This window comes from Taudactylus pleione, unplaced genomic scaffold, assembly GCF_031769625.1.
Source record: "Taudactylus pleione unplaced genomic scaffold, aTauple2 ptg001867l, whole genome shotgun sequence".
NCBI lineage: Eukaryota > Metazoa > Chordata > Amphibia > Anura > Myobatrachidae > Taudactylus > Taudactylus pleione.
In genome coordinates, this window is record NW_028286264.1 from 498,748 (window position 1) to 520,871 (window position 22,124).

Below are 22,124 nucleotides of genomic sequence, written 5' to 3' on the forward strand. Positions count from 1 at the left end.
GCTCCATGAGCGAGATCGTTACGTGTGTACGCTCCATGAGCGAGATCGTTACGTGTGTACGCTCCATGAGCGAGATCGTTACGTGTGTACGCTCCATGAGCGAGATCGTTACGTGTGTACGCTCCATGAGCGAGATCGTTACGTGTGTACGCTCCATGAGCGAGATCGTTACGTGTGTACGCTCCATGAGCGAGATCGTTACGTGTGTACGCTCCATGAGCGAGATCGTTACGTGTGTACGCTCCATGAGCGATATCGTTACGTGTGTATGCTGCATGAGCGATATCGTTACGTGTGTATGCTCCATGAGCGATATTGTTACGTGTGTATGCTCCATGAGCGATATTGTTACGTGTGTATGCTCCATGGGCGGAATTCAATTGATTAGACGGGAGATCCGGACCACGTCAAGTGACAGGAGATCGTGGGCCGCCATTCAATTGCTGCCGTTCTTCGCGCTGGTCGCGCCCATAGAGGTCAGGTTTAGCCGCGTAAAGCAGCTAAACCCGACCAAAGTGCTGGACGCGATCGCGAAAAGTGATGTTTGGGCGTCCAAACATGTCACTTTTCGCACATTTCAGCTCTCATCCCCCAGGGGCTGCGAGCTGAAATGTAGCGCTTGGCAGCTGATCGCACCCGACAGGAGCAAGAATAGAATAGCTCCGTCGGGCGCGATAGGGGATGAAAACAATTGAATTCCGCCCCATGAGCGATATAGTTACGTGTGTATTAGCGTTAAGTCTGCAGATGAGATTTGGAGGCCACTGTCCGCACCCAATGACTTGTACAGAGCTGGCTGGGATTAGCGGCTAGTAACCATACGGGGTAGCAGTTCTGTGGTGACCTAGCTTAGGACTAACCTTACAAATATATAGGTGCTGTCCGTACAATATAATGCTGTACAGCGGTGCAGGAGACTGGCTGCGATGGTCAGGGGGAACCCCGCACTGGGGACATGATCACTGCAGTTATAGTTCTGTTTGTTTTCCTTTTAGGCTGACATCGGAATATGAAGAATTTGACCTGTAATTAGGGAGTGTAAGGAACCCGTGAGGAGGGGGCAGGGGGACAAAGAACGGCAGCCAGATAGGATGAGATCACCCCCGCTCTCCTGCAGGGGGGGAGAGTCACTTCTTACTTACATTCATTCTCTGCCTCATCTGTCCCTGTGACAGACTCACCCACTTGTCAGAAGTCCCAGCTGCCTGCAAACCATGGAGGTGGCCATCAGATTTATGCCTCATGCCTCAATGGTGTCTCTAATATCTAGTGACCGGAGAGGATGGATATAATACTGCATGGCTGATGTATGTCGTACCCACATGGGATTATTCACCATCTTATTCCAGAACCATGTTCCCCCACCACCCTTTGCTCCTGTCCTGTATGAGTACGAGGTCTCCTACGCTCTGCTGGGAAGGCTGTCACTGTATTCTGGTACATGGCAGAGGGGATTCCCCTCCATTCAGAGCATTAGTGAGGCCGGACAGTGATCAGAGGCTGCAGCCAATGGGGCGGAGGTCAGTGCTGTGTGCAGGGCAGTCAGGAGCTTCTGCACCAACCTCTGCGCCCATTGTATGATGGACCTCGCTCTGTGTACGGGACATGGTCATGCCAGGAGAAGGCCTTCCTCACACAGCTGTCCACTATTGTGTCAGTGTATGCTGGAGCAGTAACCGGTCCCATCACTGGCACTAAGGGGCCCGGGGCCACGCCATGTAATACAGCCTCAGCACCCATTGTATGATGGACCTCACTCTATATACGGGACATGGTCATGCCAGGAGAAGGACTTCCTCACACAGCTGTCCTCTATTGTGTCAGTGTATGCTGGAGCAGTAAGATGACCCATCACTGGCACTAAGGGGCACGGGGCCATGCCATGTAATACAGCCTCAGACTCCTATACAGTCAGCAGTACACATTCGGAGAGGAAGCGTTCTGCTGGCATTCACCAAACTCAGATACATCCGTCAGACTGCCTTATGGTGAAGCGCAATTCACCACTTCAAGAGAACGCGTTTCCACTGCTCCAGTGGCGGCTGCTTTACTCCACTCAAGCAGATATATTGCAAATAGGGATCTGAGGCTTGTGTGCAGCCATGGAAACCCAAACCATAAGGCTCCGGACAAACATTTCTGTGCCAACAACGCTGCCACACACAGTAACTCTGTACTTGGACAAAGCATGTTTGCATGCAGGGTAAATACTGGCTGCCTCTACATGTAGCCCACAAATGCTGGGCAGCTCTATTCTTACACTGCAATTTAGATTTGAGTTTGGACGCGTCCCTTCCAACGCTAATCTCACTGCACATTGTACATCCCCCCCCCTGCAGTGCAGCACGGTTTACCCAAGGTGCAGAGTTACTGCTTCACTCCCACCTCAGAATCAACCCCAGAGTCTGGAACTCTGCAGCCAAGGGCTGGAGATTTCTGTGTGATACACGCTCGAGCACTCAATGGCCCGGTCTGTGCGGCTATCACTGTGCGGCTTTCGCTGTGCGGCAGAGGTGTGCGGCTATCGCTGTGCGGCAGAGGTGTGCGGCTATCGCTGTGCGGCACAGCTGTGCGGCTATCGCTGTGCGGCACAGCTGTGCGGCTATCGCTGTGCGGCACAGGTGTGCGGCTATCGCTGTGCGGCACAGGTGTGCGGCTATCGCTGTGCGGCACAGGTGTGCGGCTATCGCTGTGCGGCACAGGTGTGCGGCTATCGCTGTGCGGCACAGGTGTGCGGCTATCGCTGTGCGGCACAGGTGTGCGGCTATCGCTGTGCGGCACAGGTGTGCGGCTATCGCTGTGCGGCAGAGGTGTGCGGCTATCGCTGTGCGGCAGAGGTGTGCGGCTATCGCTGTGCCGCAGAGGTGTGCGGCTATCGCTGTGCGGCAGAGGTGTGCGGCTATCGCTGTGCGGCAGAGGTGTGCGGCTATCGCTGTGCGGCAGAGGTGTGCGGCTATCGCTGTGCGGCAGAGGTGTGCGGCTATCGCTGTGCGGCAGAGGTGTGCGGCTATCGCTGTGCGGCAGAGGTGTGCGGCTATCGCTGTGCGGCAGAGGTGTGCGGCCATCGCTGTGCGGCAGAGGTGTGCGGCTATCGCTGTGCGGCAGAGGTGTGCGGCTATCGCTGTGCGGCAGAGGTGTGCGGCTATCGCTGTGCGGCAGAGGTGTGCGGCTATCGCTGTGCGGCAGAGGTGTGCAACTATCGCTGTGCGGCAGAGGTGTACGGCTATCGCTGTGTGGCAGAGCTGTTGTTGCTCCTAGACATTTCCACACCACAGTACCAGCACTTACAGGTGCCCAGGGCAGCACTACCCGGGCAGAAGTGTGATGACCTGTCTGGTTGGAGAGGTGGCATCTTATGGCAGTGCCACACTGACCGTCACTGATCCTCCTGCTAATGTGTGACTGTGAGGACTGCACGGCCAGATGCTGGATGCTATGCTCCTGCCAGCAATGAGCAAACACTAATTATCAGGGCCTGATTCTGGACACACCGGGACGTACTCTACTGTATGTAGGAGACACTAACTAACGTTACTTACACTGGTGTATACTCGGTCATGATAAACACGTATCCATTCTCTGCTATCCTCGCCCTATAATACTCTGCCTAGCAGAAGGAACAATTCACTTTATAGCTGTATCCCTGAGTCAAATGACCGCTAAATTAGATATAATTCCCATCACAGTGCCTTACACAAAGCAGTCTGTGCGTCCATCCTAGAGCTCTGTCACGCCGTTTATCCGTAGGGGAATTACGAGCGCTGGAAACCATATGGGAACAGTCACTTATTTTTAAATTAAGAAGTAGCAGAGATCCAGCCATGACCTAAGACTATAACATATAGTTACCAAGTCTGTCATTTCTGTACTAGTGCAATAACACATTAAGTATATATACACACACACACACACACACACATTTATAATTTATTAATTTTCCAAAAACTTTATAGATGTTTTCTACGAACAACATTCCAACGGCTCATACCTGCATTTCCCCTCCTCGTAGAAACCCATCACAATGATAAGATATGGGAGACGGATATTAGGAGAATCCTCCTGTGTGACACGTAGCCGTGTAAGGCGTCACATGACCCAGAATAATCCCCGGATCTAAGCTGTGCATTAGCGTTTATCAGGGCAGAATAGTAGTAAGGGCGCTTTTCCCACGTTATCACTGTACGCAGTAATGCGCACATCTGGCTGTGACGTTCACTATTATCCAAACCCTTCTCATTGATCTGTGATAAAATACCCAGCAAATTTATCAAATCGTATCAAACAAAGGTCAACTTCTCATTACAAATATATAAAGCGCCCGTCTCTGGCGGCAGCAAGTAACCGTCTTCATGTGCGCACTTCTCTGCAGCATCAGCGAGACATTCTGACGTCCCTAGGAAGCCTATGAATATAGGACGGGCCTCTCATCCACATGCCGGGACTCTGAAGACAAGCAGCTTTGTTACCCATATACAGGGTGAGCCCTTCCGGCCTCCGTTCTATGCAATACCATCGCTGAGTGCACAGACCAGACTCACTGTACCCAAAATACATATATACAAATTACAGGGGACAGACAGCTGTACAGCACCAGCTCTGTGCAGGGAGAATAACACTCTCAGCGTTACTGACTAATGACATGGAGACTGTGCCCCCCAGGTATCACTATATACATATATATACACATTACAGGGGGACAGACAGCTGTACAGCACCAGCTCTGTGCAGGGAGAATAACACTCTCAGCGTTACTGACTAATGACATGGAGACTGTGCCCCCAGGTATCACTATATACATATATACACATTACAGGGGGACAGACAGCTGTACAGCACCAGCTCTGTGCAGGGAGAATAACACTCTCAGCGTTACTGACTAATGACATGGAGACTGTGCCCCCCAGGTATCACTATATACATATATATACACATTACAGGGGGACAGACAGCTGTACAGCACCAGCTCTGTGCAGGGAGAATAACACTCTCAGCGTTACTGACTAATGACATGGAGACTGTGCCCCCCAGGTATCACTATATACATATATATACACATTACAGGGGGGACAGACAGCTGTACAGCACCAGCTCTGTGCAGGGAGAATAACACTCTCAGCGTTACTGACTAATGACATGGAGCCTGTGCCCCCCAGGTATCACTATATACATATATACACATTACAGGGGACAGACAGCTGTACAGCACCAGCTCTGTGCAGGGAGAATAACACTCTCAGCGTTACTGACTAATGACATGGAGCCTGTGCCCCCCAGGTATCACTATATACATATATACACATTACAGGGGACAGACAGCTGTACAGCACCAGCTCTGTGCAGGGAGAATAACACTCTCAGCGTTACTGACTAATGACATGGAGACTGTGCCCCCCAGGGATCACTATATACATATATACACATTCCCCATAATAGTTACAGGCAGATATGTAAGAACATCGCCATTAGGTGATAAATTAACATGGTGTTTAGAAATAATATATCTGCCTTTTCCTCCTCCTCATTATAATCGTATAATGTGCTACTTAGGGAAGGTCAGAGCAGAAGGGGGGTTGGGGGAATTGTGCTATTACGCCCCCCCCACCCTACAACAGAAATAAGTGAGGGTCCTGACGAGCGCGGTGCAGTTTCCAAGAAGCACTTTACACTCTTACACAGCAGCAGTGATCCAACTACCAGATGCCTCCACCCCCGTGCTAAATTCTCCAACAGCGCAGGGTTCAGGGGCCGCCGAGCTCTATAAGAGGGTCCAAAATATAGGAACAGGTGTCTGCGTATAATATTGTCCGACACCCTTCGTGTAGCTGCAGCAATCAGCGAGATGAGCAGACACGTAGCGGTATCCATGTACTGTGGGCCTGATTCAGCAAGGACCGAAACTGCCATTACGCACGCAAGAGGCCAGTTGTTGCGCAGTGCGTGTGCACGAACACTTCACTGCGGTCAGGATTGAGACCGCAGTGGCTATGCAGACCCATCGCAGGGTGATTGACGGGAAGTAGCGTTTGGCGGTGGCGGAGGCTGAAGTGTGTGGCCGGTGAAACGCAGATGTGCTAGTGCATTTGAACGTTGTTGAAGGGGCGTACATAAATTATAGACTGCAATGCCTTACGCAGCCTGAGGCCTCATAGCGTGCGATGCCGGAAGGTTAGCAATTACCGAGTAAGGTCAGAGCCTGCGCCTGTGTGTGTGAGGCTGTGATGGTACTCGCTGTTACTGATGGCTTTGCAGTCTAGCTAAGTATTACGGATGTGTGTAAGGTAAAGGGGCATCCTCATGTAGGGCTGCGATGGCATAGCGATCGCAGAGCATTAGCATATGAGACTGGTATCGCATCTGCAATCCTTGCTGAATCGGCCCTGTATATGAGGCATGAACACTGCTGACAGACTGCATCACATAAAACAATAGATATGGTAAGAACTTACCTTTGCTATCTCTGTTTCTACGAAGTCCATAGGGTCCACAGGGTTGACCTTGGGGTATAGCTTGGATCTGGATCCACGGGCACCATACAGTTAAAGCTTTAGCTCCCAGGATGCACTTGGGTCCTCCTCTATACCCCGCCCCCGAGCCACAGGCACCTCAGTTGGTAAGTAGCCTAGGCCGAAGGAGGAGACTAAACAGAGAGAAGGAAGACTGGAACACACAAGAAACCATACTCACAGAAATGGGAGACAGAAACACCGGTGACCAGTACCACAGCCCATTTGAAGCCAGGTGCGTCAGGGCGGGCGCCCTGTGGACCCTATGGACTTCGTAGAAACAGAGATAACAAAGGTAAGTTCTTACCATATCTCTTGTTTTCTACTTCAGGGTCCATAGGGGGTCCACAGGGTTGACCTTGGGGATGTCCCAAAGCAGTTCAACTAAGGGCGGGGACGCTCCTGAGCAGAAAGGAGAATCCTGCGCCCGAAGGATGCATCCTGAGAGGCAAAGGTGTCAAACGCATAAAACCTCAAAAATGTCTGAATTGAAGACCAAGTGGCCGCCTTACACAGCTGAACAGCGGAGGCACCACGTCTAGCAGCCCAAGAAGGGCCTACAGACAGAGTGGAATGAGCCTTAACCGAGGCTGGAACAGGCAAAGGTTCCTGTATATAAGCCTCCCCAATAACAGAACAAAGCCAACGGGCTAAAGTTTGTTTGTTGGCAGGCCAACCCCTCTTATGGAAACCAAAGAGGATGAACAACGAATCGGACTTCCTAACAGAGGCCGTCTGTTCAACATAAATTCTGAGAGCCCGGACCACCTCCAGCGAAGCCTCGCCAGCCGTAAGACCCGGAGCCTGAAAAGCTGGCACCACAAGTTCCTGATTTATGTGGAACTTAGAAACCACTTTAGGCAAGAACTCAGGACGGGTGCGAAGCACAGCCCTGTCCTGATGAAAAATCAGGAAGGGGGGGCTACAGGAAAGTGCCCCCAACTCGGATACCCTCCTGGCCGAAGCAAGAGCCAGGAGAAACACAGTCTTAAGTGTTAACCACTTGAGGTCAACCGACTCAGGACTGCAGGACCCGAAGAACCACCGCCAAGTCCCACGGAGCCACTGGAGGCACAAAGGGAGGCTGGATCCTCAGCACACCTTGGAACAAGGTGTGAACGTCAGGCAGTGAGGCAATCCTTCGTTGGAACCACACTGACAGGGCCGATACATGAACTTTTAGGGAAGCAAGCCGTAAGCCCAGGTCAAGACCTGACTGCAAAAATGCCAAGATCCTAGAAACTCTGAACACCTGAGGGTCATAGCTTCTAGACTCGCACCATTGAAAGTAAGTGTGCCACACTCTGTGGTAAATCCGTGCAGAGGCAGGTTTACGTGCCCTAAGCATGGTACTGTTGACAGAGCTTGAAAAACCCTGGGACCTTAAGACGTCTGGGCCACGCTGGAGCCACCAGCAGAAACGTGCCTCCATCCCGTTTGATCTTTCTGAGTACCCGAGGTAGCAGGGAGATTGGAGGAAACAGATACGCTAGGTGAAACGACCATTTCACTGACAAAGGCATCCACTAGGCTTGCGCCCGCGTCCCTTGTCCTTGAGCCGTATATGGGCAACTTGTAATTGTGACGAGAGGCCATCAAGTTGAAACACCTCTGGGTGAAGCGACCATTCCCCGGGATGCACGTCGTGACGGCTGAGGAAGTCTGCCTCCCAATTGAGGACTCCCGGGATGAAGACTGCCGATATTGCTGGAAGGTGGCACTCCGCCCAAGTCAGGATTTGGGACACTTCCGACATCGCAGCTCAACTGCGAGTTCCTCCCTGGTGCCAGAAGAGCACGGTACACTGCCCGTAGCTCTAGAATGTTTATGGGAAGGACAGCCTCCTCCGCCGACCAACGGCCCTGAAGAGACAACGAGCCGGTCACTGCCCCTCAACCCCGGAGACTGGCATCTGTCGTGAGCAGAACCCAGTCCGGGATCCAAAAGGGGCGACCCTGGCTGAGATGAGCTGACTGCAGCCACCACGCCAAGGACCTGAACCCGAAAGGACCGAAAGGCAGTCCTCCTCACCCTAGCCGGCGCAGAAGCCGAAGGGAGGAAAGCCGACTTGGACTTAGCCAAGGTATCCACTATACTACCATCCGGACCAAATAGCAAATCTCCATTAAAGGGGAGAGTCTCCAGACCCTTTTTAGAGTCCGCATCAGCCCTCCAGGACCGCAGCCACAAGGATCTCCGAGCAGACACAGCAGCAGCCGAAACTCTAGAGGTTAACATGCTTGCGTCAAATGACGCTTCCCCAATATAGGAAGCGGCATCCCTCATTTGTGCCACTAATGCTCTCTGAACATCCGGAACATCGTCCGTAAGAGAATCCTCCAAGGCATTGGCCCAGTTCTCAATGGCTTTAGCCACCCAGGAAATGGCCATGGACGGGCGCGCCACCGCTCCGGAGAGCGATTAAGTGGACTTCAAACAAACCTCCACTTTCCTGTCCGTTGGATCCTTTAAAGAGGAAATAGACGGCAATGGTAGCGTAGCGGTTTTAACCAAGCGAGTGACATGTGAATCCACCGCCGGTGGAGTCTCCCATTTTCTGCAATGATCCTCAGGAAAGGTATAATGAGAAGCCAACCTTTTCTGCGGTTGGAATCTCTTGCTGGGTAATTGCCAGGCCGCCGCCATATGATCCGCCAACTGATCGGACAGAGGGAACACATTAGAAGTAACCTTTGCTTTCTTGAAGTCAGGAAACTTCGACTTAGGGACCGGTGCCTCCTCTTCTATATTGAGAATAGCCCGCACCGCCCTAACTAATGCTGGAACATTAATGGAGGACCTAGGCTCAACCTCCTGTCCCACAGCATCCAAATCAGAATCCTCATGGACCTCTCCAACATCTGAAGAGGGATCCGATTCTGATATCTGCGCAGTGAGTAAACTCACAACAGGCCGCTTAGTCGCCTTCTGTGGCACATCACCCTGCAAAAATGACTGAAAAGCCGAGGATGAAGGCGCCAAACTCTGTACCGAGCTGGAGAGAACATCCACCCAAGGCGGAGGAGCCGACTGAGGGAAGCTCCGAAAAGGCACTACAGACCGTTGTGATACAGGGGGAGGCTGGACATACACAGGCAGCCCCGAATACTGTCTCACAGTCTGGGCCCCGGAGGGAGACCGCAATACCTGCGGAATATCCGGGGAATGGGAGATAGAGTGCTGGGACAATGCCCCAGAAGGGGTCACTGTAGGGATCGACATCTGCAATAGATGTCAGCACTTGTGAAAACATCGCCCAAGGGGGGTCCTGCTGCATAGGGGGTATAGAGGGGCCTGGTGCCAGCTGGCACTGCCCGCAAAGACCATCCTGAGATAAATCCCCCCATTAACACCAGCAGAACAGCGTCTGCAGGAAAGCAACACAGGAGCCCCGGAGTGCTCAGTCTCCTCATCAGACATAATACAGTAATTATACAATAAATACTTATCAGCAGAGGACATACGGTGTTAACACCCTCGCACTCACCAGCATGCAACACAAACAGGCCCAAAAATATGGTACTGTGTAGCACACAACAGTATGTGACTGACCTCACAAATACATGATTTATAAGAGTGAGGTTAATAGAAAAACGCCCCTCCCCCACATACCTTCGGGCTGTAGGAGAAGCAAAGGGATAGATATAAGCTGACAGCAATTAGAGAATAAGTACAGACAGCAGCACTAGCAAAGTCACATACAATGCAGGAAGATTGTACTTACTGCACCAATCGCTGCCCTCAACCACCCAGATTCAGTGTCTGGGGGGAGTTATAGCGCTGTGTACACTGTCCTTTAGGTAGGGGAGAGGTACACAGGGGGACCTGACCATGCACCTACCTGCCTGGGAGCCTGCGTTAGCCGGAGAGCTCTGAGGAGGAGTGGCCAGCAGAGGAGCAGCTCAGCGACGCCAGTACACATGAGAAAAGGCGCGCTGAGCTGAGGGGAGGAGCCGCTAAACCAGGGAAGGCTGCCTCCCCTGGCTAGTATTTAACCCCAGGGATGCCGGTTCCCCTCCGGAACTTATACCCTGGTGGTCCAGCGGAGCGCGGGGTATGCCTGCATGAGGGGGAGCCCGCCGCCGCTACTAGCGCCGCCGGTCTGTCCCCAGAGACCGGCGGCAACTGACTGCATTTATCCCCGCTCGCGGCGCTAAGAGCGCTGCTCGCGGCTTACCTGTTCCCCGTAGAGTCCGGCAGCAGTCAGAGGGAGGTCCCGGAGCCATGCTAGGACTAACTCCGGGGTCCAGCTGCGATCGCCAGATCAGTACTGGCGTCGCAGCGCCAGCGGGGTGTTGGAGCGGCAGCGTGGACGTCCAGAAGGACAGTCCTATGCTGCCGCATTAAGTGTAAAACAAGAGAAAAAATAAAAAAACTTTTCTCCTGTAAAAATAAAGCTTAGGGGCTGCTCCTGCACCCCCACTGCACAGTGCAACCGACTTCGGCCGGCACCAAACTGAAACTGAGGTGCCTGTGGCTCGGGGGCGGGGTATAGTGGAGGACCCAAGTGCATCCTGGGAGCTAAAGCTTTAACTGTATGGTTCCCGTGGATCCAGATCCAAGCTATACCCCAAGGTCAACCCTGTGGACCCCCTATGGACCCTGAAGTAGAAAGCACCTTTTATCGTCTGTCCAAGGTTTATAATAGGGATCCAGAGATCCCTACCTTTTTGTTTGTTTCTGGTCAAGCTGTGCTGTTCTCTCACTGAACATGGTGCCGGACACCACACCTCAGCCCAATGCGGAGAAAAGAGGGAACATTAATACAGGAAAGATAGAGATTATATATATATATATATATATATATATATATATATATAGCATTCCCGCTAGGCTGTTTTAGCGGAGCACATGCGTCCGGCATCTATTCTCCCTTTCTGCAGCGCTTGGGGGCTGCCCGGCGTGTCCGTAAGCGCCGGGCACGCCCCCAAGTATGACGAAAAGGAGACGCGTCTTATGGACACGCCCCCTTTTCGGGCACACGCGCGCATAAGGTTGCTCGCTCCGGCGCCCTGCCTGCCGCCGGAGCTACAGTGAACACTATAAATATATATATTTATATATATATATATATATATATATATACATACACACACACACACACATATACATATATATATATATATATACACACACATAGCCCAGTGATCAGGTGCGACATTTCATGTATAACGGAACTTCCAGGTCTTTGTAACGTGAGTGTATGTTAGTAAATCTCTTCAATGTTTTCTGCAGAAAGTAAGTTATTGTCTCAAGACGAGGTTAAATGGATACATGAAGATAGCAAGTGTTTGGATTAGGGATGTGCAGGCTCGGTTCTACTCGGTTCCGTTCGTTTTTTTTTCCCGAATCTTATTGGGTTTCAGCTGTCACGAGTTTTGGATAGCCAATAAGATTCGGTAAAAAAAAACGAACGGAACAGAGTAGAACCGAGCCTGCACATCCCTAGTTTGAATATTTCAACTGGATTTTAGTGTACCTGCCCCCCCCCCCCTCCCCATCCCCAATCCACACCCCAAGCAGAGAGGCAGCTATTGTATGCGCAAAACCAAGACTCCGATATTCATTAACTTACTGCCAAGTCTCCAGCTTTTCTCAATGAATAACCACATTTACACCATTGTCCCTATTTTACCTTTTACAGGACTCATAGTAAAACTGAAAGCAATGAAGGAAAAGTCCTGAGCGGAGGGATTATCCCTCTCTGCACAGATCCTCCTCCCGTACACACAGCGATCTGCAGATACAGACGTCACGGTGAAATAATTACCGATAACTTCTACCTGGTTACAGAACCGGCAACAAGGAACTTACAGAAGCTTTGTAATTACCGATCACTTCACGCCCAATGATGTTACAGAAAACTAAATTCCACATCTGCCCAACCAGAAACTAATTCAGCACCGTCAGCGGCTCCACTACCCACCCCGGCTGGCACTGCAACAACCGTATCCGAGGCACACAGCGCCAGCGTTGCCAAACTGTGCGCACTGCAACAACCGTATCCGAGGCACACAGCGCCAGCGTTGCCAAACTGTGCGCACTGCAACAACCGTATCCGAGGCACACAGCGCCAGCGTTGCCAAACTGTGCGCACTGCAACAACCGTATCCGAGGCACACAGCGCCAGCGTTGCCAAACTGTGCGCACTGCAACAACCGTATCCGAGGCACACAGCGCCAGCGTTGCCAAACTGTGCGCACTGCAACAACCGTATCCGAGGCACACAGCGCCAGCGTTGCCAAACTGTGCGCACTGCAACAACCGTATCCGAGGCACACAGCGCCAGCGTTGCCAAACTGTGCGCACTGCAACAACCGTATCCGAGGCACACAGCGCCAGCGTTGCCAAACTGTGCGCACTGCAACAACCGTATCCGAGGCACACAGCGCCAGCGTTGCCAAACTGTGCGCACTGCAACAACCGTATCCGAGGCACACAGCGCCAGCGTTGCCAAACTGTGCGCACTGCAACAACCGTATCCGAGGCACACAGCGCCAGCACTGCCAAACTGTGCGCACTGCAACAACCGTATCCGAGGTACACAGCACCAGCACTGCTAAACTGTGTACACTGCAAAAACCGTATTCGACGCACACAGCGCCAGCACTGCCAAACTGTGTGCACTGCAAGGACAGTATCCGAGACACACAACGCCATCGCTCCATGTCATGTGATGGCAGAGAGGGGAGAAGGAGGATATCAGAAAAAATAGAGCTCAAAGGGGGTTCCAAAGCCTCTCTGTTTACTACATTCGTTGCCATGTGACTGTGGTTGACATGGTAATCACATAACTATGCAGAATGCCAAATCACTAATAGGAGCCTGAAGAAACAAACCAATTGAAAATTGTAACTGCCCACATTCTTCTTTTAGCCCTTAGCACAGTGATTTATATTAAAAAGCACACCTCTATTTTCATGGGATTGCTGCTTTAACAACAGAGTGGCTTCTGGGTACAGCTTCGTCTCACTAACGTGTCCTGGAGAAGTCAGGCGACCCTGGAAGGCAAAGCTTGGGCCTAGTTTTTGCAATTTGAATATTGAGCAGGTCTACTGTAGAAGACGTTAATCAATCATTCCTCACGTTACATTCAATAAAAGAGTGCCATGCCAGTGGCGTATCCTCTGATAGGCCCGCTGTGCACCCTGCATGGTGTTCAGAGCCTGGTGGTGTCTATAGTAGTGTAACAGAGCCAGGGTAACGCCACATGGACAGACACGTCCCACGCTGGCTACAGCACAGCACTAGGAGGATGTCTGGAGAGCTGCTGGGTGATGAAGGATGAGAATTTCACATGTGCAAAATGTTAACATAGTGCAACATACATGTGGGGTGACAGCAGTGTGTGATGGAATGTACAGTGCCTTGCAAAAGTATACACCCCCCTTGGTTTTTCACCTTTTTTGTTACAAAAAAATAAATAAATACAGGTTGTAATGTATCTGAATTTTATGTGATGGATCTGCACAAAATAATATAATTTGGTGAAGTGAAATGAGAAAAATAGATATAAAAAAGAATCTTTATAATAAAATTCAGAAAATAGACATGTGCATATGTAATCATCCCCTTTGCTATGAAGCCCCTCAAAAGTTCTGGTGCAACCAATTACCCTCAGAAGTCACATAATTAGTGAAATGAAGCCGACCTGTGTGACATCTAAGTGTCACATATCTGTCAGTATAAACACACCTTTTCTGAGAGGCCCCAGAGGCTACAACACCACTAAGCGAGAGGCATCACACCATGAGGACCAAGGAGCTCTCCAAACACGTCAGGGACAAAGTTGTTGAGAACAACAATTCTGTGTTGGGTTATAAAAAAAATATCCAAATCTCTGATGATCCCCCGGAGCACCATCCAATCCATCATCATCAAATGGAAAGAACATGGTACCACAACAAACCTGCCAAGAGAGGGCCGCCAACCAAAACTCCCAGACCGGGCAAGGAGGGCATTAATCAGAGAGGCAGCACAGAGACCAAAGGTAACCCTGAAGGAGCTGCAGAGTTCCACAGCAGAGACTGGTGTATCTGTGCCTGTGACCACAATAAGCCGTACACTCCATAGAGCTGGGCTTTATGGAAGAGTGGCCAAAAAAAAGCCATTACTTAGTGATAAAAATAAGAAGACATGATTTGAGTTTGCCAGAAGCCATGTGGGCGACTCCCCAAATGTATGGAGGAAGGTGCTCTGGTCAGATGAGACTAAATCTGAACTTTTCAGCCACCAAGGAAAACGCTATGTCTGGAGCAAACCCAACACATCCCATCACCCCAAGACCACCATCCCCACAGTGACACATGGCGGTGGCAGCATCATGCTGGGAGGATGTTTGTCAGCAGCAGGGACTGGGAAACTGATACGAGTCGAGGGAAAGATGGATGGTGCTAAATACAGGGATATTCTTGAGCAAAACCTGTGTCAGTCTGCCTGTGATATGAGACTGGGACGGAGGTTCCCCTTCCAGCAGGACAATGACCCGATGCATACTGCTAAAGCAACACTCCAGTGGTCTAAGGGGAAACATGTAAATGTGTTGGAATGGCCGAGTCACAGCCCAGATCTCAGCGCAATTGAGAATCTGTGGTCAGACTTGAAGATTACTGGTCACAAGCGGAAACCATCCAACATGAAGGAGCTGGAGCAGTTTTGCTTTGAGGAATGGGCAAAGATCCCAGGGGCAAGATGTGGCAAGCTCATAGAGACTTATCCAAAGCGACTTCCAGCTGTAATTGCCGCAAAAGGTAGCTCAACAAAGTACTGACTTTAGGGGGGTGAATAGTTATGCACGCTGAAGTTTTTTGTTTTTGCCCTACATGTTGTTTGAGTCACATTATATAAAAAAAAACACAAGGTCACAGTTGTAGGCATGTTCTGTGAATGACATGACGCACACCTTCACACAATCCATTGTAATTCCAGGTTTAGGCAACAAAACATGAAAAATGCAAAGGGGGGTGAATACTTTTGCAAGGCACTGTACATAAGACACAAAGCAGACATAGTATTAGGCTCCGCACCCACCAAGATGGGATGGAATAATCACATACTATACAAGCCTATGCTTACTCATCCTATAGGTGACGTATCAGATATGCATAGTGTAACAGTGACTCCAGAGGGACCGGAGATCATGTGATAATGGTTCATCTACAAAGCTGCCAAAACCAGCGCAGTCACCATTAATAGGCCTTACCACATCGCTGTCTTACTAATACACGGAATTCTCAATATGGCGGCCACCTGTGTCTGTGGGCGACAGATCTATATAGTCACAGTGCACCTGTCATCACCACTATTATACTATTCTGTGCACTTTCATGTTAGATTTTGTGCTTCTCTCTCTTATAATATTGACGACTCTCCACAATTACTAAAGGGAACAATAGAAAGATTATTCTGGATTCTGTAACTTATGTATTTAAAAAAAAATGTAATTAATGGTGGAGGCGATTTCAGTGACTGCGTCTATAGCGAGACGGTTTATATAGACTTAGCCAGAGAGGGTTCGGCTGCTTTGCTGGAGCCATTATTCATATTAGGTGTGTCCTGTATATTATGTACACTCATTTACTGCAGGGAATGTGCCTTCGGTATTACTGTGAGCACATTACGCTCGCACAGGGATTTCTACACTAGCTCAATGTGAGTGTTGGGCTTTATATTTGGTATTATAATTAGTATTATTATTATTGGTATTATAATTAGCAGTTGTTAGGTGTTGGATTCCTTTGATTCGGGGAGATTGTGGAGCGCTGATTTTCCGATTACAAAGTGCATATGTGGCCTACAACGTACAGCGCAGGCAGACATGGTGCGCACACCAGTTACATTCAGCTTTCCATTCACTTAGTACTGGCAGCATCACTGAGGCATGAGGCACAAACATGTTACCCAAAACTAGCAAACATACATGTAAAATGATGAAGTATATACCTTATCAGATCAATGCACAAATCTGAACACCTCCACGCAGAGTATTCGTCCTACCCCTGATTCCTGGTGTTTCAGTCCAGTCACCCCTCGACAACCAGTTAAATTATCAAGTTGTCAGAGAACCTCCCTGTAATTACCTGTATTGCAATTTTCTTTTTCCAAGCACAATGAAACTGAACAGCCAATCGCAGACAGGCGCCAACAAATGTACTGCGGAGACGTTCGTCCCAGCTGGTGACTATCCCATTAAAAAATAAATGATCCAAAGGCGTAATCCATAAAATCTGCCCTGCTAAAACCACACATACATAAAGAAACACCAACAGAAAAGTGCTGCATACCAGTTACGGGTGGCGAGTGGTTTACAGGACGCAGCCTCTGCTAAGTGACAAATCGCCAGTAAATACCGATGACTCCCAATATACAGCAGGCCCTTCCCAAATCCCACACACGCCGCGCACTTCCTGGCCGGGAAGAAGATTTCCGCGTCACAGCCGACGTCACTGGGTCACTGTCAGCAGAAAGTAAAACGACGCTGTTACATCTCCATAGTGCATTAGTCTGTGCAAGGATCTTCTGTCTCCATCGATTCTCTATTGGCACGTCAGGTTCTCCTCTCCGTCATCCAGTCTCCATAGTAACCAGCTCCACTGGGCTGTGATGTCATAGGAGACGCAACGGGTGCATGCGTCAGGGACAGACTTGCTGGGCAAATCCTCAGCAGCGATGGCCCCAGCTCTGACACCATCAGGTGTAATGGTGGCTTATGTGACTAGCAGAGAGCCGTGCGATGCACCAAATCCCCCTGCAAAGCCACCGTACAGCAGGAAATCAGCAGCAAAGCATTCCAGACACTGTATCCCGTCCTTGTACACCTAAATAAAAGCCAGGCGCGAGAGCGAGCCTCTCATACACATCATGTCAGACTGATCTTATTTACACCAACTCATAGAGGACTATTTTATCATTTGCTGAGACAGAGCTACCAGTAAGTTACGTCACACCGGTCTGGCCTAAAATCCTTGTACCGGGCTGCATAAGGGTTAATGGCATTTATACGCGGCACTACTTAGACACCCCGGTGAGACCCGACCCCTTTACAGAAAGGAACATCTGGAAGCTAAAGAAGTATAAGAAAGAAAAGCGCCAGTGGGTGTATTACTTGGGGCTCATAGCATAATAGGAATGGCCAGGAGGCAGCAAGGCCGGCGTAATGCACAGCGCTGCTATCTTGGGCTCCGGCTTAATATGGCTGCTGCAGCCTGGTGAATCCGGCGCACATCTGTAATGCTCATTTGGACAGAACACAGGCTTCCCCCCTATAACGGCTCAGATGTCGGCTGAGGGGGGAAATAAAATATGGATCGAGGAGAAAACCGCGGACGGCCTAAGCATTCGGCGGCAGACGGAGGCATCACATAAATAAATACTCTTGTAGCAAAGTGGATGAGACTGAGACATGAATTAGACGGAGCGATGCTCATTACTCGCTGGGGGAGAGGGGTTAGGAGAATCCCCCCGGGGCCCAGGAAAATGCAGCATATAACAGTACATCTATGGGATGTGTGCAGCAGCTGACGCCCTGTCATGTCTGAGACCACAGCACACCGAGAGAGGAAAACCTGGCCTGCCATCACTGCCCATTTCCCTGACAGATCTCACATGCAGAGAGAGAGAATAACTCCCCTGTGACCTGCAGGACATTATGTATAATAAGCCCCCTGGCACCGTGGGGACATAATAACCCTGCACCGGTGAGGACGAGGAGCTTCTCCAGGGCTGCCGGTGACTGCGGGCTGGAAGGGGTTAAATGGGAGAGACCAGACAGGAAGACAACACTGACATCTTACAGCCATGGTGATCAGTTACCTGACATTATATAGTACATTCCCTATTGTCACACACTATACATGGGCATACGGGTCTGCACCAGGCGTGTCTCCTATACACACACATATGTACTAAGCACATACATCCATCTCTGCTGGGGACATACAGTCATATTACTGAGTGTACAGGGCACATATGCAGCAATAGCGTCACTGCTGCAGTGTCTGTGTATACAGGGTGTAAATACATACATTATATATATACACACACACACACTATATATTATAAACACATTATATACGCACACACTATATATTATACAGACAGTATATATATATATATATATACACACACACACTATATATTATACAGACAGTATATATATATATATATATATACACACACACACTATATATTATACAGACAGTATATATATATATATACACACACACTATATATTATAAACACATTATATACGCACACACTATATATTATACAGACAGTATATATATATATATATATTATAGCGAATAAGATATAGCTACATATATCAGGGGTGACAGGGACCCCCTGCTCCCTACTACACTGATGGTCGCAATGACGTCATCTGACGTCACCCCTGCTGGGCTCTGTCATGATGCCACACCCCACCCACTACCCCGATTGCCAGCCACATGTCGCGACTCACCGTGCGTTATGGGCGGCTGGGAGGGTCATCCAGCGGAGGGGAGCCCGGCCATGGGGGTGCCGGGGGTGAGCGGTGGGGGGATCCCAGAGGGCGATGCTGCCTCCTCCGCTGTCTCTCTGTGACTGAGGCCGCGATGCAGCGCGCAGCCGGCGCAGGGACACACTGTGCGTCAGGTGACAGACGTCTACCGCAGCCAATAGCGGGAGCCGCTGGGAAGAAGTCAGCCTATCAGCGATATGGAGGTGGTGAGGGTGGGGTAAACTGGGATGTCGGTAGCTGAGGAGATTGTGGATGAGTCCTTCGAGGTGGGATGGCTGCCCCCTAGTGTTCAGCCTGTGATGTGCAGCTGAGTAACCCGGAGCCGCAGCAGCATCAGCACCAGCCTGTGGAGAATAGCGCATGCCCAGGCAGAAGGGGATGGGAGCAGTGCAGGGGCCCCAGGCAGAAGGGGATGGGAGCAGTGCAGGGGCCCCAGGCAGAAGGGAACGGGAGCAGTGCAGGGGCCCCAGGCAGAAGGGAACGGGAACAGTGCAGGGGCCCCAGGCAGAAGGGAACGGGAGCAGTGCAGGGGCCCCAGGCAGAAGGGAACGGGAGCAGTGCAGGGGCCCCAGGCAGAAGGGAACGGGAGCAGTGCAGGGGCCCCAGGCAGAAGGGAACGGGAGCAGTGCAGGGGCCCCAGGCAGAAGGGAACGGGAGCAGTGCAGGGGCCCCAGGCAGAAGGGAACGGGAGCAGTGCAGGGGCCCCAGGCAGAAGGGAACGGGAGCAGTGCAGGGGCCCCAGGCAGAAGGGAACGGGAGCAGTGCAGGGGCCCCAGGCAGAAGGGAACGGGAGCAGTGCAGGGGCCCCAGGCAGAAGGGAACGGGAGCAGTGCAGGGGCCCCAGGCAGAAGGGAACGGGAGCAGTGCAGGGGCCCCAGGCAGAAGGGAACGGGAGCAGTGCAGGGGCCCCAGGCAGAAGGGAACGGGAGCAGTGCAGGGGCCCCAGGCAGAAGGGAACGGGAGCCGTGCAGGCCCAGGCAGAAGGGAATGGGAGCAGCGCAGGCCCAGGCAGAAGGGGATGGGAGCAGCGCAGGCCCAGGCAGAAGGGGACGGGAGCAGCGCAGGCCCAGGCAGAAGGGGACGGGAGCAGTGCAGGGGCCCCAGGCAGAAGGGGACGGGAGCAGTGCAGGGGCCCCAGGCAGAAGGGGACGGGAGCAGTGCAGGGGCCCCAGGCAGAAGGGGACGGGAGCAGTGCAGGGGCCCCAGGCAGAAGGGGACGGGAGCAGTGCAGGGGCCCCAGGCAGAAGGGAACGGGAGCAGTGCAGGGGCCCCAGGCAGAAGGGAACGGGAGCAGTGCAGGGGCCCCAGGCAGAAGGAAACGGGAGCAGTGCAGGGGCCCCAGGCAGAAGGGAACGGGAGCAGTGCAGGGGCCCCAGGCAGAAGGGAACGGGAGCAGTGCAGGGGCCCCAGGCAGAAGGGAACGGGAGCAGTGCAGGGGCCCCAGGGAGAAGGGAACGGGAGCAGTGCAGGGGCCCCAGGCAGAAGGGAACGGGAGCAGTGCAGGGGCCCCAGGCAGAAGGGAACGGGAGCCGCGCAGGGGCCCCAGGCAGAAGGGAACGGGAGCCGCGCAGGGGCCCCAGGCAGAAGGGAACGGGAGCAGTGCAGGGGCCCCAGGCAGAAGGGAACGGGAGCCGCGCAGGGGCCCCAGGCAGAAGGGAACGGGAGCAGCGCAGGCCCAGGCAGAAGGGGACGGGAGCAGCGCAGGCCCAGGCAGAAGGGAACGGGAGCAGTGCAGGGGCCCCAGGCAGAAGGGAACGGGAGCAGTGCAGGGGCCCCAGGCAGAAGGGAACGGGAGCAGTGCAGGGGCCCCAGGCAGAAGGGAACGGGAGCAGTGCAGGGGCCCCAGGCAGAAGGGAACGGGAGCAGTGCAGGGGCCCCAGGCAGAAGGGAACGGGAGCAGTGCAGGGGCCCCAGGCAGAAGGGAACGGGAGCAGTGCAGGGGCCCCAGGCAGAAGGGAACGGGAGCAGTGCAGGGGCCCCAGGCAGAAGGAAACGGGAGCAGTGCAGGGGCCCCAGGCAGAAGGGAACGGGAGCAGTGCAGGGGCCCCAGGCAGAAGGGAACGGGAGCAGTGCAGGGGCCCCAGGCAGAAGGGAACGGGAGCAGTGCAGGGGCCCCAGGCAGAAGGGAACGGGAGCAGTGCAGGGGCCCCAGGCAGAAGGGAACGGGAGCCGTGCAGGGGCCCCAGGCAGAAGGGAATGGGAGCAGCGCAGGCCCAGGCAGAAGGGGACGGGAGCAGCGCAGGCCCAGGCAGAAGGGGACGGGAGCAGTGCAGGCCCAGGCAGAAGGGGACGGGAGCAGTGCAGGGGCCCCAGGCAGAAGGGGACGGGAGCAGTGCAGGGGCCCCAGGCAGAAGGGGACGGGAGCAGTGCAGGGGCCCCAGGCAGAAGGGAACGGGAGCAGTGCAGGGGCCCCAGGCAGAAGGGAACGGGAGCAGTGCAGGGGCCCCAGGCAGAAGGGAACGGGAGCAGTGCAGGGGCCCCAGGCAGAAGGAAACGGGAGCAGTGCAGGGGCCCCAGGCAGAAGGGAACGGGAGCAGTGCAGGGGCCCCAGGCAGAAGGGAACGGGAGCAGTGCAGGGGCCCCAGGCAGAAGGGAACGGGAGCAGTGCAGGGGCCCCAGGCAGAAGGGAACGGGAGCAGCGCAGGCCCAGGCAGAAGGGGACGGGAGCAGCGCAGGCCCAGGCAGAAGGGGACGGGAGCAGTGCAGGGGCCCCAGGCAGAAGGGGACGGGAGCAGTGCAGGGGCCCCAGGCAGAAGGGGACGGGAGCAGTGCAGGGGCCCCAGGCAGAAGGGAACGGGAGCAGTGCAGGGGCCCCAGGCAGAAGGGAACGGGAGCAGTGCAGGGGCCCCAGGCAGAAGGGAACGGGAGCAGTGCAGGGGCCCCAGGCAGAAGGGAACGGGAGCCGTGCAGGGGCCCCAGGCAGAAGGGAACGGGAGCAGTGCAGGGGCCCCAGGCAGAAGGGAACGGGAGCCGTGCAGGGGCCCCAGGCAGAAGGGAACGGGAGCCGTGCAGGGGCCCCAGGCAGAAGGGAACGGGAGCCGTGCAGGGGCCCCAGGCAGAAGGGAATGGGAGCAGCGCAGGCCCAGGCAGAAGGGGATGGGAGCAGCGCAGACCCAGGCAGA

At 52.8% G+C, this 22,124-nt stretch overlaps 1 protein-coding gene across 13 annotated transcripts in view; it reads right to left on the reverse strand.

The window, feature by feature from the left end:
• The window catches only part of KIF1B (kinesin family member 1B), a 214,525-nt gene extending 195,396 nt beyond the window's left edge, over positions 1-19,129 (reverse strand). For 12 of the 13 annotated variants that reach the window (XM_088465147.1, XM_088465144.1, XM_088465142.1 and 9 more), the window contains exon 1: positions 18,964-19,129. The gene's annotated coding sequence lies outside the window, so the exon portion shown is untranslated. The remainder of the gene's footprint in view (positions 1-18,963) is intronic. The other variant, XM_088465148.1, reaches the window with a different exon arrangement.
• Positions 19,130-22,124: the final 2,995 nt, after the last annotated feature.